Genomic DNA, 19,334 nt, shown 5'->3' on the forward strand with positions numbered 1-19,334 from the left:
TGTTCTACCAGAGGCCACTCGTGCCTACCGAAGCCTGACATCAGCTCCAGAGCCCGAGCCAGAGCCACCACTTGATCCTCACCGTCAGTCTGTTTATCAGTGGGATCCGGAGGAGATCGCCAACCAGTGGCATCCCGAGGATCCTCCTCAGTACACTGGAGGGTACCACTTTGATCCATGGGCATAGACCAACTTAGGCCAAAAGCCTAAGCTTGGGGGAGTACGTATTTCTCACCGACATTACATGCATGTTCACACACTCATTCTAGTTTTCGGTGCTCATACTTTTTCATTGTAATATCCATGCTAGTTTATTTTCTTTTTAAGCTTTCTTCTTGTGTGTTTGAAAAATCTTTAGAAAAAACAAAAAAAATAGTTGTAGATTTTAGCTAGTTTACTTTCCATGCTTGTAGTACTAATTAAAAAGAAAACCCAAAAATATTTCTCGTCCTTCTTTTTCTTGTTGGGAGCTTTCCCGTGTAAGTAGCTTTATTTCTTTTCTTGTTCTTTGGGGGTCGAGAGGAGAAGACCATGATGAAAATGTTGGGTGGCTCTCATATGCATTATTGTTGATCTAACAAAGAGCCCATATTACCTTGTCTTCTCCCTTGTATTGAATGCTTGCAGATTCCAACTTAGTCCAATGCACGTGCACTATTATTATTATCCACACCGTTCGGTCGTGCAAGTGAAAGGCAATTATGACGATATATGATGAACTGGTTGAGATGAGAAAAGCTGGTATGAACTCGACCTCTCTTGTTTTTGTAAATATGATTAGTTCATCATTCCTGATTCAGTCTATTATGAAGGAAACATGTTTGCAATGACAATTAGAGATTATAGTTGCTCATGCCTTGCTTAATTTGCTAGGAGTTTATAATGGTTTACCTTGTGTGCCAACATGCTATTAAAATGGTTGTGATGTGGTATGATAGGGTGGTATCCTCCTTTGAACGATTCGAGTGGCTTGACTTGGCACATGTTCACGCATGTAGTTGAAACAAAATCAACATAGCGTCCATGATATTTATGTTCATGGTGAATTATATCCTACTCATGCTTGCATTCAGTGTTGGTTAATTTTAATGCATGTTCATGACTGTTGTCGCTCTCTAGCTGGTCGCTTCACAGTCTCTTTCTAGCCTTCACTTTTACTAAGCGAGAATATTGCTTGTGCATCCAACTCCATAACCCCAAAAGTTATTCCATATGAGTTGATACGTCTCCGTCGTATCTACTTTTCCAAACACTTTTGGCCTTGTTTTGGACTCTAACTTGCATGATTTGAATGGAACTAACCCGGACTAATGCTGTTTTCAGCAGAATTGCCATGGTGTTATTTTTGTGTAGAAATAAAAGTTCTCGGAATGACATGAAAATCAACAGAGCATTATTTTGGAATATATATAATGAATATTGGAAGGAAGATCCATGTTAGGGGGTGCCCCACCTGTCCACGAGGGTGGGGGCGCACCCCCTGCCTCGTGGGCCCCCTGACACTCCACCGACCTCAACCTGGACTCCATATATTCACTTTCGGGGAGAAAAAACCAGAGGAGAAGGAATCATCGCGTTTTATGATACAGAGCTGCCGCCAAGCCCTAAACTCTCTCGGGAGGGCTGATTTGGAGTCCGTTCGGGGCTCCGGAGAGGGGAATCCGTCGCCATCGTCATCATCAACCATCCTCCATCACTAATTTCATGATGGTCACCACCGTGCGTGAGTAATTCCATCGTAGACTTGCTGGACGGTGGTGGGTTGGATGAGATTTATCATGTAATCGAGTTAGTTTTGTTAGGGTTTGATCCCTAGTATCCACTATGTTCTGAGATTGATGTTGCTATGACTTTGCTATGCTTAATGCTTGTCACTAGGGCCCGAGTGTCATGATTTCAGATCTGAACCTATTATATTTTCATCAATATATGAGAGTTCTTGATCCTATCTTGCAAGTCTATAGTCACCTATTATGTGTTATGATCCGTTAACCCCGAAGTGACAATAATTGGGATACTTACCGGTGATGACCATAGTTTGAGGAGTTCATGTATTCACTATGTGTTAATGCTTTGTTCCGGTACTCTATTAAAAGGAGGCCTTAATATCCCTTAGTGTCCAATAGGACCCCACTGCCACGGGAGGGTAGGACAAAAGATGTCATGCAAGTTCTTTTCCATAAGCACGTATGACTATATTCGGAATACATGCCTACATTACATTGATGAACTAGAGCTAGTTCTATGTCACCCTAGGTTATGACTATTGCATGATGAACCGCATCTAGCATAATTCTCCATCACCGATCCATTGCTTACGAGCTTTCCATATATTGTTCTTCGCTTATTTACTTTTCCGTTGGTATTGTTATCATCACTACAAAATACCAAAAACATTACTTTTGCTACCGTTACTTTTACTATCGTTAGTACTACTACCATATTACTTTGCTACTAAACACTTTGTTGCAGATATTAAGTTATCCAGGTGTGGTTGAATTGACAACTAAGCTGCTAATACTTGAGAATATTCTTTGGCTCCCCTTGTGTCGAATCAATAAATCCAGGTTGAATACTCTACCCTGAAAACTGTTGCGATCCCCTATACTTGTGGATTATCAAGACTATTTTCTGGCGCCGTTGCCGGGGAGCATAACTCTATTCTTTGAGTCACTTGGGATTTATATCTGCTTATCATTATGAAGAACTTGAAAGACGCTAAAACAACAATTAATCCTTCAACCACGAGGGGAGGTAAGGAACTGCCATCTAGCTCCGCACTTGATTCACCTTCTATTTTGAGTAAGCTTGCGACACCTACACCTGCTATTCATTCTGATATGTCACATGTTATTGATGATGCCACTTTTGCTATGCATGATACTTATGATGAAACTACTTCTATGCTTGACACTACTGTGCCACTTGGTGAATTTCTTGATGAACAACTTGCTAGGGCTAGAGAGAATGAAATTATTGAAACTGATAATATTGATGAAAGTGATGATGAAGACTCTCCCCCTAGATATGAATTACGTGTTGTGCCCGAGGGCCATGTTATGGATGAAGAAACTGCTAGAGATTTTCTTGCTTGCAACGATAGGAGTGATCTTAAGAAATTATTAGCTAAGCTGAAACAAAAAACTCTGAATGCTAGAATGAAATATGATCCTGCTTATGCTATTTCACCTATCCTTGTTACTGATAAGGATTATGATTTCTCTGTTGATCCTGAGATAATTACTTTAGTAGATTCTGATCCTTTCTATGGTTATGAATCTGAAACTATTGTGGCCCATCTTACTAAATTAAATGATATAGCCACCCTGTTCACTAATGATGAGAAAACTCGCTATTATTATATCCTTAAGATATTTCCGTTCTCATTAAAGGGTGATGCTAAGATATGGTTTAATTCTCTTGATCCTGGTTTTGTGCGTAGTCCCCATGATATGATTTATTACTTCTCTGCTAAATATTTCCCCTCTCATAAGAAACAAGTTGCTTTAAGAGAAATATATAATTTTGTGCAAATTGAAGAAGAGAGTCTCCCACAAGCTTGGGGGAGTGATACGTCTCCAACGTATCTATAATTTTTGATTGTTCCATGCTATATTATATTCTGTTTTGGACATTATTGGGCTTTATTATACACTTTTATATTATTTTTGGGACTAACCTATTAACTGGAGGCCCAGCCCAGAATTGCTGTTTTTTGCCTATTTCAGAGTTTCACAGAAAAGGAATATCAAACGGAGTCCAAACGGAATGAAACCTTCGGGAACGTGATTTTTGGAACGAACGTGATCCAGAGGACTTGGACCCTACGTCAAAAAAGCTACCAGGAAGGCACGAGGTAGGGGGCGTGCCTACCCCCCCAGGCGCGCCCTCCACCCTCGTGGGGCCCATGTTGCTCCACCGATGTACTTCTTCCTCCTATATATACCTACGTACCCCCAAACTACCAGATACAGAGCCAAAAACCTAATTCCACTAACGCAACCTTCTGTATCCGTGAGATCCCATCTTGGGGCCTTTTCCGGAGCTCCGCCGGAGGGGGCATCCATCACGAAGGGCTTCTACCTCAACACCATAGCCTCTCCGATGATGTGTGAGTAGTTTACCTCAAACCTTCGGGTCCATAGTTATTAGCTAGATGGCTTCTTCTCTCTCCTTGGATCTCAATACAAAGTTCTCCATGATTACCGTGGAGATCTATTCGATGTAATCTTCTTTTCCGGTGTGTTTGTTGAGACCGATGAATTGTGGGTTTATGATCAAGTCTATCGATGAACAATATTTGAATCTTCTCTGAATTCTTTTATGTATGATTGGTTATCTTTGCAAGTCTCTTCGAATTATCAGTTTGGTTTGGCCTACTAGATTGATCTTTCTTGCAATGGGAGAAGTGCTTAGCTTTGGGTTCAATCTTGCGGTGTCCTTTCCCAGTGACAGTAGGGGCAGCAAGGCACGTATTGTATTGTTGCCATCAAGGATAACAAGATGGGGTTTATATCATATTGCATGAGTTTATCCCTCTACATCATGTCATCTTACTTAAAGCGTTACTCTATTCTTTTGAACTTAATACTCTAGATGCATGCAGGATAGCGGTTGATGTGTGGAGTAATAGTAGTAGATGAAGGCATGAGTCAGTCTACTTGTGGTGGACGTGATGCCTATATACATGATCATACCTAGATATTCTCATAACTATGCTCAATTCGGTCAATTGCTCAATAGTAAGTTGTTTACCCACCATAATACTTATGCTCTCGAGAGAAGCCACTAGTGAAACCTATGGCCCCGGGTCTATTTTCCATCATATTAATCTCTCGTCAACAAGCTATTTCTGGCACTATTTATTTTGCTTTCTTTACTTTGCATCTTTACCATAAAAATACCAAAAATATTATCTTATCATATCTATCAGATCTCACTTTCATAAGTGACCGTGAAGGGATTGACAACCCCTTTATTGCGTTGGTTGCGAGGATTTTATTTGTTTGTGTAGGTGTGAGGCACTCGTGTGTGGCCTCCTACTGGATTGATACATTGGTTCTCAAAAACTGAGGGAAATACTTACGCTGCTTTACTGCATCACCCTTTCCTCTTCAAGGGAAAACCAACGCAGTGCTCAAGAGGTAGCAAGAAGGATTTCTGGCGCCGCTGCCGGGGAGTCTATGCAAAAGTCAACATACCAAGTACCCATCACAAACCCTTATCTCCCGCATTACATTATTTTCCATTTGCCTCTCGTTTTCCTCTCCCCCACTTCACCCTTGCCGTTTTATTCGCCCTTCTTCTGTTCGTCTTTCCATTTGCTTTGATGTCTTACTTGGCTTGTTTGGTTGGAATAGTTGTTTATTTATTGCTAAATAGAGAACCTAAGATCTATGGATCCTCATCCGCTTGCTAATCTTTTTAAGAGATCCAATTATGATGAACCAATTGCTAGCGAGTTTTGTGCACTAGATTATGTTTATGAAGTTTTGCTTGAAATTCGTGAATCTAAAAATTGTGATGAAGTACTTTATGGAGTGATTCACGATGGATCTTTGAATAGAAAGCATGATTGCAATGATGATAGTATAAATTATATTAATGTCAATTGTGCTTATAATATGCAAAACTCTAAGCTTGGGGATGCTAGTTTTGCTATGTCTACTACTTGTTGCAATGATCATGATTGGGGTGATTCTTCTTATGATCTTGAAAATTTAGTTAAGCCCCATGATGAATATGAGATTGATTATAATTTTTGCAATAATATTGAAAGTGGGTTTGGAAGAGTGTCAACTTTAGATCCCACATAGTTGGAGAATGTTCAATCTTTTGAAGTTTTTGATAAAAGTGGGTTTGGTGAGGTCATGACTTTAGTTAATATTAATCCCACTATTTTGGAAGTGTGTCAACTTTGCATACATGTGGATCGTGTTAAGAATATGTTTTGTGATAGCTATATTGTTGAATTTGATTATGATCCTACATGTAATTATTATGAGATAGGAAAATATGGTGATAGAAATTTTCATGTTACTAAATTACCTCTCATTATGTTAAGATTGCTATTTTTTCTTTCCGCTTCCTTGCATATGCTAGTTTTTGCTTGCCTTGATAATTTGTTTGCCTATAAGATGCCTATGCATCGGAAGTATGTTAGACTTAGATGTGTTTGTCACATGTTTTATGATGCTCTCTTTGTGCTTCAATTCTTGTCTGTCATGTGAGCATCGTTGAAATCTTATGCCTAGCTATAAGGCTTTAAAGAAAAGTGCTCGTTGGGAGACAACCCAATATTTTTCCTTGATGTTATTCAATAAATAATTTATCTAGCCTCTGCTTTGGTTGTGTTTTTTTCCTCAATTAGTGTTTGTGCCAAGTAGAACCGTTGGGAAGACTTGGGGAAAGTCTTTTTGATCTTGCTGTAGAAAACAAAAACTTTAGTGCTCACGAGAATCGCTGCCATTTTTATTTGGAAGGTGCTATTTAGTTAATTATTTTTACAGATGATTAATAGATAAATTCCTCACGTCCATCAGTTTATTTTAGAATTTTTGGGGTTCCATAAATTGCGTTAGCTACATATTACTACAGACTGTTCTGTTTTTGACAGATTCTGTTTTTCGTGTGTTGTTTGCTTATTTTGATGAATCTATGGCTAGTAAAAGAGTTTATAAACCATAGAGAAGTTGGAATACAATAGTTTTAACACAAATATAAATAAAGAATGAGTTCATTACATTACCTTGAAGTGGTGTTTTGTTTTCTTTCGCTAACGGAGCTCACGAGATTTTCTGTTAAGTTTTGTGTTGTGAAGTTTTCAAGTTTTGGGTAAAAGATATGATGGATTATGGAACAAGGAGTGGAAAGAGACTAAGCTTGGGGATGCCCATGACACCCCAATATAATCTAAGGACACCTAAAAGCCAAAGCTTGGGGATGCCCCGGAAGGCATCCCCTCTTTTCGTCTACTTCCATCGGTAACTTTACTTGGAGCTATATTTTTATTCACCACATGATATGTGTTTTGCTTGGAGCGTCTTGTATTATTTGAGTATTTATTTGTTAGTTTTCCACAATCATCCTTGCTGTGCACACCTTTTGAGAGAAACACTCATGATTCGGAAATTGTTAGAATACTCTATGTGCTTCACTTATATCTTTTGAGTTATATAGTTTTTGCTCTAGTGCTTCACTTATATCTTTTAGAGCATAGTGGTGGATTTGTTTTATAGAAACTATTGTTCTCTCATGCTTCACTTAGATTATTTTGAGAGTCCTACAAAACAGCATGGTAATTTGCTTTAGTTATGTTAGGCATTCAAGATTAGTAATTTTTTTCTTATGAGTGTGTTGAATACTATGAGAAGTTTGATACTAGATAATTGTTTTGAGATATGAAGATGGTGATATTAGAGTCATGATAGTTGAGTAGTTTTGAATTTGAGAAATACTTGTGTTAAAGTTTGTGATTCCCGTAGCATGCACGTATGGTGAACCGTTATGTGATGAAGTCGGAGCATGATTTATTTATTGATTATCTTCCTTATGAGTGGCGGTCGGGGACGAGCGATGGTATTTTCCTACCAATCTATCCCCCTAGGAGCATGAGCGTAATACTTTGCTTTGATAACTTGTAGATTTTTGCAATAAGTATATGAGTTCTTTATGACTAATGTTGAGTCCATGGATCATACGCACTTTCTTCCTCCCACCATTGCTAGCCTCTCTAATACCGCACACTTTTCGCCGGTATCATACACCCACCATATACCTTCCTCAAAACAGCCACCATACCTACCTATCATGGCATTTACATAGCCATTCCGAGATATATTGCCTTGCAACTTACCACTGTTCCGTTTATTATGACACGCTCCATCATTGTCATATTGCTTGCATGATAATGTAGTTGACATTGTATTTGTGGCAAAGCCACCGTTCATAATTCTTTCATACATGTCACTCTTGATTCATTGCATATCCCGGTACACCACGGGAGGCATTCACATAGAGTCATATTTTGTTCTAAGTATTGAGTTGTAATTGTTGAGTTGTAAGTAAATAAAAGTGTGATGATCATCATTTCTAGAGCATTGTTCCAAGTGAGTAAAGGATGATGGAGATTATGATTCCCCCACAAGTCGGGATGAGACCCCGGATTAAATAAAAAATGAGGAGAGAAAAAGAGAGAAGGGACAATGTTACTATCCTTTTACCACACTTGTGCTTCAAAGTAGCACCATGATCCTCATGATAGAGAGTCTCCTATGATATCACTTTCATATACTAGTGGGAATTTCTCATTATAGAACTTGGCTTGTATATTCCAATGATGGGCTTCCTCAAAATGCCCTAGGTCTTCGTGAGCAAGCGAGTTGGATGCACACCCACTTAGTTGCTTTTGTTGAGCTTTCATACACTTATAGCTCTAGTGAATCCATCGCATGGCAATCCCTACTCACTCACATTGATATCTATTAATGGGCATCTCCATAGCCTGTTGATACGCCTAGTTGATATGAGACCATCTTCTCCTTTTTGTCTTCTCCACAACCACCATTCTATTCCACATATAGTGCTATGTCCATGGCTCATGCTCATGTATTGCGTGAAAATTGAAAAAGTTTGAGAACACCAAAAGTATGAAACAATTGCTTGGCTTGTCATCGGGGTTGTGCATGATTTAAATACTTTGTGTGGTGAAGATAGAGCATAGCCAGACTATATGATTTTGTAGGGATAACTTTCTTTGGCCATGTTATTTTGAGAAGACATAATTGCTTAGTTAGTATGCTTGAAGTATTATTATTTTTATGTCAATATTAAACTTTTGTCTTGAATCTTTCGGATCTGAATATTCATGCCACAATTAAGAGAATTACATTGAAATTATGCCAAGTAGCATTCCGCATCAAAAATTCTGTTTTTATCATTTACCTACTCGAGGACGAGCAGGAATTAAGCTTGGGGATGCTTGATATGTCTCCAACGTATCTATAAATTTTGATGGTTATATGCTATATTATATTCTATTTTGGACATTATTGGGCTTTATTATACACTTTTATATTATTTTTGGGACTAACCTATTAACCGGAGGCCCAACCCAGAATTGCTATTTTTTGCCTATTTCAGAGTTCCGCAGAAAAAGAATATCAAACGGAGTCCAAACGAAATGAAACCTTGATATGTCTCCAACGTATCTATAATTTTTGATTGCTCCATGCTATATTATCTACTGTTTTGGACATTATTGGGCTTTATTATCCACTTTTATATTATTTTTGGGACTAACCTATTAACCGGAGGCCCAGCCCAGAATTGTTGTTTTTTGCCTATTTCACAGTTTCGAAGAAAAGGAATATCAAACGGAGTCCAGACGGAATGAAACCTTCGGGAATGTGATTTTCTCACCGAACATGATCCAGGGGACTTGGACCCTATGTCAAGAAACAAAGGAGGAGGCCACGAGGTAGGGGGGCGCGCCTACCCCCAGGCGCGCCCTCCACCCTCGTGGCCCCCCTGTTGCTCCACCGACGTACTCCTTCCTCCTATATATACCTACATAGCCCCAAACGATCAGATACGGAGACAAAACCCTAATTCCACCGCTGTAACATTCTGTAACCACGAGATCCCATCTCGGGGCCTGTTCTGGAGCTCCGCCGTAGGGGGCATCCATCACGGAAGGCTTCTACATCAACACCATAGCCTCTCCGATGAAGTGTGAGTAGTTTACCTCAAACCTTCGGGTCCATAGTTATTAGCTAGATGGCTTCTTCTCTCTTTTTGGATCTCAATACAATGTTCTCCCCCTATCTTGTGGAGATCTATTCGATGTAATGTTATTTTTGCGGTGTGTTTGTTGAGACCGATGAATTGTTGGTTTATGATCAAGATTATCAATGAAAAATATTTGAATCTTCTCTGAATTCTTTTATGTATGATTGGTTATCTTTGCAAGTCTCTTCGAATTATCAGTTTGGTTTGACCTACTAGATTGATTTTCTTGCAATGGGAGAAGTGCTTAGCTTTGGGTTCAATCTTGCGGTGTCCTTTCCCAATGACAGTAGGGGCAGCAAGGCATGTATTTTATTGTTGCCATCGAGGATAACAAGATGTTTTTTATCATATTGCATGAATTTATCCCTCTACATCATGTCATCTTGCTTAAGGCGTTACTTTGTTTTCATGAACTTAATACTCTAGATGCATGCTGGATAGCGGTCGATGAGTGGAGTAATAGTAGTAGATGCGGGCAGGAGTCGGTCTAGTTGTCTCGGACGTGATGCCTATATACATGATCATACCTAGATATTCTCATAACTATGCTCAATTCTGTCAATTCCTCAACAATAATTCGTTCACCCGGCGTAAAATACTTATGCTCTTGAGAGAAGCCACTAGTGAAACCTATGGCCCCCTGGTCTATCTTCATCATATTAATCTTCCAATACTTAGTTATTTCCTTTGCTTTTTTACTTTGCTTTTATTTTACTTTGCATCTTTATCACAAAAATACCAAAAATATCATCTTATCATATCTATCAGATCTCACTCTCGTAAGTGACCGCGAAGGGATTGACAACCCCTTAACGCGTTGGTTGCGAGGAGTTATTTGTTTTGTGCAGGTACGAGGGACTCACGCGTAGCCTCCTACTGGATTGATACCTTGCTTCTAAAAAACTGAGGGAAATACTTATGCTACTTTGCTGCATCATCCTTTCCTCTTCAAGGAAATCCAACGCAGTGCTCAAGAGGTAGCAAGAAGAATTTCTGGCGCTGTTGCCAGGGAGGTTCGTGCAAGTCAAGATTTGACTCCCGACAACGAGCCATTTCTGGCGCCGTTGCCGGGGAGTCTATGCAAAAGTCAACATACCAAGTACCCATCACAACCCTTATCTCCCGCATTACATTATTTGCCATTTGCGTCTCGTTTTCCTCTCCCTCACTTCACCCTTGCCTCTTTATTCGCCCTCTCTCTCTATCCTCCACCTCTTTCTCTATTTGCCTCTTTTTGCCCGCTTGCTTTTTGTTTGCTAGTGTGTTGGATTGCTTGCTTGTCACGATGGCTCAAGATAACACTAAATTGTGTGACTTTACCAATACCAACAACAATGATTTTATTAGCACTCCGATTGCTCCTCTTACCGATGCTGAATCTTGTGAAATTAATGCTACTTTGCTGAATCTTGTCATGAAAGATCCATTTTCCGGCCTTCCTAGTGAAGATGCCGCTACCCATCTAAATAGCTTCGTTGATTTGTGTGATATGCAAAAGAAGAAAGATGTGGACAATGATATTGTTAAGTTGAAACTATTTCATTTTTCGCTTAGAGATCATGCTAAAGCTTGGTTTTTGTCTTTGCCTAAAAATAGTATTGATTCTTGGAACAAGTGCAAAGATGCTTTTATCTCTAAGTATTTTCCTCCCGCTAAGATCATCTCTCTTAGAAACGATATTATGAATTTTAAGCAACTTGATCATGAACATGTTGCACAAGCTTGGGAGAGGATGAAATTAATGATACGTAATTGCCCTACTCATGGTTTGAATTTGTGGATGATTATACAATTTTTTATGCCGGATTTAATTTTGCTTCTAGAAATCTTTTAGATTCGGCCGCGGGAGGCACTTTTATGGAAATCACTTTAGGAGAAGCTACTAAACTCCTAGATAATATTATGGTTAATTATTCTCAATGGCATACTGAAAGATCTACTAATAAAAAGGTGCATGCGATAGATGAAATTAATGTTTTGAGTGGAAAGATGGATGAACTTATGAAATTATTTGCTAGTAAGAGTGTTTCTTCTGATCCTAATGATATGCCCTTGTCTACTTTGATTGAGAATAATAATGAATCTATGGATGTGAATTTTGTTGGTAGGAACAATTTTGGTAACAACACGTATAGAGGAAATTTTAATCCTAGGCCTTATCCTAGTAATCCCTCCAATAATTATGGTAATTCCTACAACAATGCTTATGGAAATTATAATAAGATGCCCTCTGATTTTGAATATAATATTAAAGAATTTATTACTTCGCAAAAGAATTTCAATGCTTTGATTGAAGAAAAATTGCTTAAGATTGATGATTTGGCTAGGAACGTTGATAGAATTTCTCTTGATGTTGATTCTTTAAAGCTTAGATCTATTCCTCCTAAGAATGATATCAATGAGTCTCTCAAAGCCATGAGAATTTCCATTGATGAGTGCAAAGAAAGAACCGCTAGGATGCGTGCTAAGAAAGATGCCTTTATAAGAGCGTGTTCTTCTAGTTCCTATGAAAATAAAGATGAAGATCTAAAAGTTATTGATGTGTCCCCTATTAAATCTTTGTTTTGCAATATGAATGTTGATAATGATGGGACTGAATATGATCCACCTTTACCTAGAAGGCGTTCCAAAAATTCAGAGTTTTTAGATCTTGATCCTAAATTTGATGAAAGTGGGATTGAGGAAATTAAAATCCTAGATGTTGCTAAACCCACTATTTTGGATTTCAAGGAATTTAATTATGAAAATTTCTCTTTGATTGATTGTATTTCCTTGTTGCAATCCGTGCTAAGTTCTCCTCATGCTTATAGTCAAAATAAAGCGTTTACTAAACATATCATTGATGCCTTGATGCAATCTTATGAAGAAAAAATTGAGTTGGAAGTTTCTATCCCTAGAAAACTTTATGATGTGTGGGAACCAACTATTAAAATTAAGATTAAAGATCCTGAGTTCTATGCTTTATGTGATTTGGGTGCTAGTGTTTCCACGATTCCAAAGACTTTGTGTGATTTGTTAGGTTTCCGTGATTTTGATGATTGCTCTTTAAACTTGCATCTTGCGGATTACACTATTAAGAAACCTATGGGAAGAATTAATTGTTCTTATTGTTGCAAATAGGAATTATGTGCCCGTAGATTTTATTGTTCTTGACATAGATTGCAGTCCTTCATGTCCAATTATTCTTGGTAGACCTTTCCTTAGAACGATTGGTGCAATTATTGATATGAAGGAAGGAAATATTAGATTCCAATTTCTGTTAAGGAAAGGCATGGAACACTTTCCTAGAAAGAAAATTAAATTACCTTATGAATCTATTATGAGAGCCACTTATGGATTGCCTACCAAAGATGGCAATACCTAGATCTATCCTTGCTTTTTATGCCTAGCTAGGGGCGTTAAACGATAGCGCTTGTTGGGAGGCAACCCAATTTTATTTTTATTCCTTGCTTTTTGCTCCTGTTTAGTAATAAATAATTTACCTAGCCTCTGTTTTGGTTGTGTTTTTTTGTGTTTAATTAGTATTTGTGCCAAGTAGAACCGTTGGGAAGACTTGGGGGAAAGTCTTGATATCTTGCTGTAAAAAACAGAAACTTTAGCGCTTACGAGAACTGCTGCCATTTTTATTTGGAAAGTTTTATTTAGTTAATTCTTTTTGAATATGATTAATAGATAAATTCCTCACGTCCAGAAATTTATTTTAGAATTTTTGGGGTTCCAGATCTTGTGCTAGTTACAGATTACTACAGACTGTTCTGTTTTTGACAGATTCTGTTTGTCATGTGTTGTTTGCTTATTTTGATGAATCTATGGCTAGTAAAATAGTTTATAAACCATAGAGAAGTTGGAATACAGTAGGTTTAACACCAATATAAATAAATAATGAGTTCATTACAGTACCTTGAAGTGGTCTTTTGTTTTTTTCGCTAACGGAGCTCACGAGATTTTCTACTTTAAGTTTTGTGTTGTGAAATTTTCAAGCGTTGGGTAAATATTTGATGGATTATGGAACAAGGAGTGGCAAGAGCCTTAGCTTGGGGATGCCCATGGCACCCCCAAGATAATCTAAAGACACCTAAAAGCCAAAGCTTGGGGATGCCCCGGAAGGCATCCCCTCTTTCGTCTACTTCTATCGGTAACTTTACTTGAAGCTATATTTTTATTCACCACATGATATGTGTTTTGCTTGGAGCGTCTTGTATGATTTGAGTATTTGCCTTTTAGTTTACCACAATAATCATTTCTGTACAGACCTTTTGATAGAGCCATACATGATTTGGAATTTGTTAGAATACTCTATGTACTTCACTTATATCTTTTGAGTTATATAGTTTTGCTCTAGTACTTCCCTTATATCTTTTAGAGCACGGTGGTGGATTTGTTTTATAGAAAATATTGATCTCTCATTCTTCACTTATATTATTTTGAGAGTCTTAAATAGCATGGTAATTTGCTTAAATAATCCTAATATGCTAGGTATTCAAGAGTAAATTTTTTCTTATGAGTGTATTGAATACTAAGAGAAGTTTGATGCTTGATGATTGTTTTGAGATATGGAGGTAATAATATCAAAGTCGTGCTAGTTGAGTAGTTGTGAATTTGAGAAATGCTGGTGTTGAAGTTTGCAAGTCCCGTAGCATGCACGTATGGTAAACATTATGTAACAAATTTGAAACATGAGGTGTTCTTTGATTGTCGTCCTTATGAGTGGCGGTCGGGGACGAGCATGGTCTTTTCCTACCAATCTATCCCCCTAGGAGCATGCACATAATGCTTGGTTTTTGATGACTTGTAGATTTTTGCAATAAGTATGTGAGTTCTTTATGACTAATGTTGAGTCCATGGATTATACGCACTCTCACCCTTCCATCATTGCTAGCCTCTTCGGTACCGTGCATTGCCCTTTCTCACATTGAGAGTTGGTGCAAACTTCGCCGGTACATCCAAACCCCGTGATATGATACGCTCTTTCACACATAAACCTTCTTATATCTTCCTCAAAATAGCCACCATACGTACCTATTATGGCATTTCCATAGCCATTCTGAGATATATTGCCATGCAAATTTTCACCATTCCGTTTATCATGACACATCCATCATTGTCATATTGCTTAGCATGATCATGCAGTTGACATAGTATTTGTGGCAAAGCCACCGTTCATAATTCTTTCATACATGTCACTCTTGGTTCATTGCATATCCCCGTACACCTCCAGAGGCATTCATATAGAGTCATCTTTTGTTCTAGTATCGAGTAGTAATCATTGAGTTGTAAATAAATAGAAGTGTGATGATCATCCTTTTCTAGAGCATTGTCCCAAGTGAGAATCTGAAAAAAAAAGAGAAAGGCCATAATAAAAAAAAATAAGGCCCAAAAATGAGAGAAAAAGAGAGAAGGGACAATGCTACTATCCTTTTCCACACTTGTGCTTCAAAGTAGCACCATAATCTTCATGATAGAGAGTCTCTTGTTTTGTCACTTTCATATAGTAGTGGGATTTTTTCATTATAGAACTTGGCTTGTATATTCCAACAATGGGCCTCCTCAAGTGCCCTAGGTCTTCGTGAGCAAGCAAGTTGGATGCATACCCACTTAGTTTCTTTTGTTGAGCTTTCATACATTTATAGCTCTAGTGCATCCGTTGCATGGCAATCCCTACTCCTTGCATTAACATCAATCGATGGGCATTTCCATAGCCCATTGATTAGCCTCGTTGATGTAAGACTTTCTCCTTTTTGTCTTCTCCACATAACTCCCATCATCATATTCTATTCCACCCATAGTGCTATGTCCATGGCTCGCGCTCATATATTGCGTGAAAGTTTATAGGTTTGAGATTACTAAAGTATGAAACAATTGCTTGGCTTGTCATCGGGGTTGTGCATGATGAGAGCATTCTTGTGTGACAAAAAAGGAGCATGACTAAACTATATGATTTTGTAGGGACGAACTTTCTTTGGCCATGTTATTTTGAGAAGACATAATTGCTTAGTTAGTATGCTTGAAGTATTATTATTTTTATTTCAATATGAACTTTTATCTTGAATCTTTCGGATCTGAATATTCATACCACAATTAACAAGAATTAAATTAAAATTATGCCAAGTAGCACTCCGCATCAAAAATTCAGTTTTTATAATTTACCTACTCGAGCACGAGCAGGAATTAAGCTTGGGGATGCTTGATACGTCTCCAACGTATCTATAATTTTTGATTGCTCCATGCTATATTATCTACTATTTTGGACATTATTGGGCTTTATTATCCACTTTTATATTATTTTTGGGACTAACCTATTAACCGGAGGCCCAGCCCAGAATTGTTGTTTTTTGCCTATTTCAGAGTTTCGCAGAAAAGGAATATCAAACGGAGTCCAAGAGGAATGAAAGCTTCGGGAACATGATTTTCTCACCGAACATGATCCAAGAGACTTGGACCCTATGTCAAGAAATAAAGGAGGAGGCCACGAGGTAGGGGGCGCGCCTACCCCCCAGGCACGCCCTCCACCCTCGTGGCCCCCCTGTTGCTCCACCGACGTACTCCTTCCTCCTATATATACCTACGTACCCCCAAATGACCAGATACAGATCCGAAACCCTAATTCCACCGCCGCAACTTTCTGTATCCATGAGATCCCATCTTGGGGCCTGTTTCGGAGCTCCGCCGGAGGGGGCATCCATCACAGAGGGCTTCTACATCAACACCATAGCCTCTCCGATGAAGTGTGAGTAGTTTACCTCAGACCTTCGGGTCCATAGTTATTAGCTAGATGGCTTCTTCTCTCTTTTTGGATCTCAATACAATGTTCTCCCCCTCTATTGTGGAGATCTATTCGATGTAATCTTCTTTTTGCGGTGTGTTTGTTGAGACCGATGAATTGTGGGTTTATGATCAAGATTATCTATGAGCAATATTTGAATCTTCTCTTAATTCTTTTATGTATGATTGGTTATCTTTGCAAGTCTCTTCGAATTATCAGTTTGGTTTGGCCTACTAGATTGATCTTTCTTGCAATGGTAGAAGTGCTTAGCTCTGGGTTCAATCTTGCGGTGTCCTTTCCTAGTGACCGTAGGGGCAGCAAGGCACATATTGTATTGTTGCCATCGAGGATAACAAGATGGTTTTTTTTATCATATTGCATGAATTTATCGTTCTACATCATGTCATCTTGCTTAAGGCGTTACTCTGTTTTCATGAACTTAATACTCTAGATGCATGCTGGATAGCGGTCGATGAGTGGAGTAATAGTAGTAGATGTAGGCAGGAGTCGGTCTACTTGTCTCGGACGTGATGCCTATATACATGATCATACCTAGATATTCTCATAACTATGCTCAATTCTGTCAATTGCTCAACAGTAATTCGTTTACCCGCCATAAAATACTTATGCTCTTGAGAGAAGCCACTAGTGAAACCTATGGCCCCCGGGTCTATCTTCCATCATATTAATCTTCCAATACTTAGTTATTTTTATTGCCTTTTATTTTACTTTGCATCTTTATCACAAAAATACCAAAAATATCATCTTATCATATCTATCAGATCTCACTCTCGTAAGTGACCATGAAGGGATTGACAACCCCTTATCGCGTTGGTTGCGAGGAGTTATTTGTTTTGTGCAGGTATGAGGGACTCGCGCGTAGCCTCCTACTGGATTGATACCTTGGTTCTCAAAAACTGAGGGAAATACTTATGCTACTTTGCTGCATCATCCTTCCCTCTTGAGGAAATCCAACGCAGTGCTCAAGAGGTAGCAAACCTTCGGGAACGTGATTTTTGGAATGAATGTGATCCAGAGGACTTGGACCCTACGTCAAGAAAGCTACCAGGAAGGCACGAGGTAGGGGGGCGCGCCTACCCCCCAGGCGTTCCCTCCACCCTCGTGGGGCCCACGTTGCTCCACCGATGTACTTATTCCTCCTATATATACCTACGTACCCCCAAACTACTAGATACGGAGCCAAAAACCTAATTCCACCGCCGCAACCTTCTATACCCGTGAGATCCAATCTTAGGGCCTTTTCCGGAGCTCCGCCGGAGGGGGCATCAATCATGAAGGGCTTCTACATCAACACCATAGCCTCTCCGATGATGTGTGAGTAGTTTACCTCAGACCTTCGGGTCCATAGTTATTAGCTAGATGGCTTCTTCTCTCTCTTTGGATCTCAATACAAAGTTCTCCATGATTCTCGTGGAGATCTATTCGATGTAATCTTCTTTTGCGGTGTGTTTGTTGAGACCGATGAATTGTGGGTTTATGATCAAGTTTATCTATGAACAATATTTGAATCTTCTCTGAATTCTTTTATGTATGATTGGTTATCTTTGCAAGTCTCTTCGAATTATCTGTTTGGTTTGGCCTACTAGATTGATCTTTCTTGCAATGGGAGAAGTGCTTAGCTTTGGGTCCAATCTTGCGGTGTCCTTTCCCAGTGACAGTAGGGGCAGCAAGGCACATATTGTATTGTTGCCATAGAGGATAACAAGATGGGGTTTATATCATATTGCATGAGTTTATCCCTCTACATCATGTCATCTTACTTAAAGCGTTACTCTATTGTTTTGAACTTAATACTCTAGATGCATGCAGGATAGCGGTCGATGTGTGGACTAATAGTAGTAGATGCAGGCAGGAGTCGGTCTACTGGTCGTGGACGTGATGCCTATATACATGATCATACCTAGATATTCTCATAACTATGCTCAATTCTGCCAATTGCTCAACAGTAATTTGTTTACCAACCGTAATACTTATGCTCTCGAGAGAAACCACTAATGAAACCTATGGCCCCGGGTCTATTTTCCATCATATTAATCTCCCGTCAACAAGCTATTTCTGGCACTGTTTATTTTGCTTTCTTTACTTTGCATCTTTACCATAAAAAATACCAAAAATATTATCTTATCATATCTATCAGATCTCACTTTCGTAAGTGACCGTGAAGGGATTGACAACCCCTTTATTGCGTTGGTTGCGAGGATTTTATTTGTTTGTGTAGGTGCGAGGGACTCGTGCGTGGCCTCCTACTGGATTGATACCTTGGATCTCAAAAACTAAGGGAAATACTTACGCTGCTTTACTACATCACCCTTTCCTCTTCAAGGGAAAACCAACGCAGTGCTCAAGAGGTAGCAGGGAGGGTTCTCCAACTACTTAATGCTTTGCCTGATCATCCTCTTAAGAAAAATGAAATACTTGATATCTTTTATAATGGACTAACTGATGCTTTCAGAGACCACCTGGATAGTTGCGCTGGTTGTGTTTTCAGGGAAAGAACACCAGATGAAGCTGAAATTCTATTGAATAATATGTTGACTAATGAAAATAATTGGACACTTCCTGATCCAATCTCTGATCCAATTCCTGAACCAACTCCTGAGCCAACTCCGAAGAAGAGGGGTATTCTATTTCTCAGTCCTGAAGATATGCAAGAGGCAAAGAAATCTATGAAGGAAAAAGGTATTAATGCTGAATATGTTAAGAATTTACCTCCTATTGAAGAAGTACATGGTCTTAATTTACCACGTGTTGAAGAAATACA

Source organism: Triticum aestivum, chromosome 7A (genome assembly GCF_018294505.1).
Source record: "Triticum aestivum cultivar Chinese Spring chromosome 7A, IWGSC CS RefSeq v2.1, whole genome shotgun sequence".
Taxonomy (NCBI): domain Eukaryota; kingdom Viridiplantae; phylum Streptophyta; class Magnoliopsida; order Poales; family Poaceae; genus Triticum; species Triticum aestivum.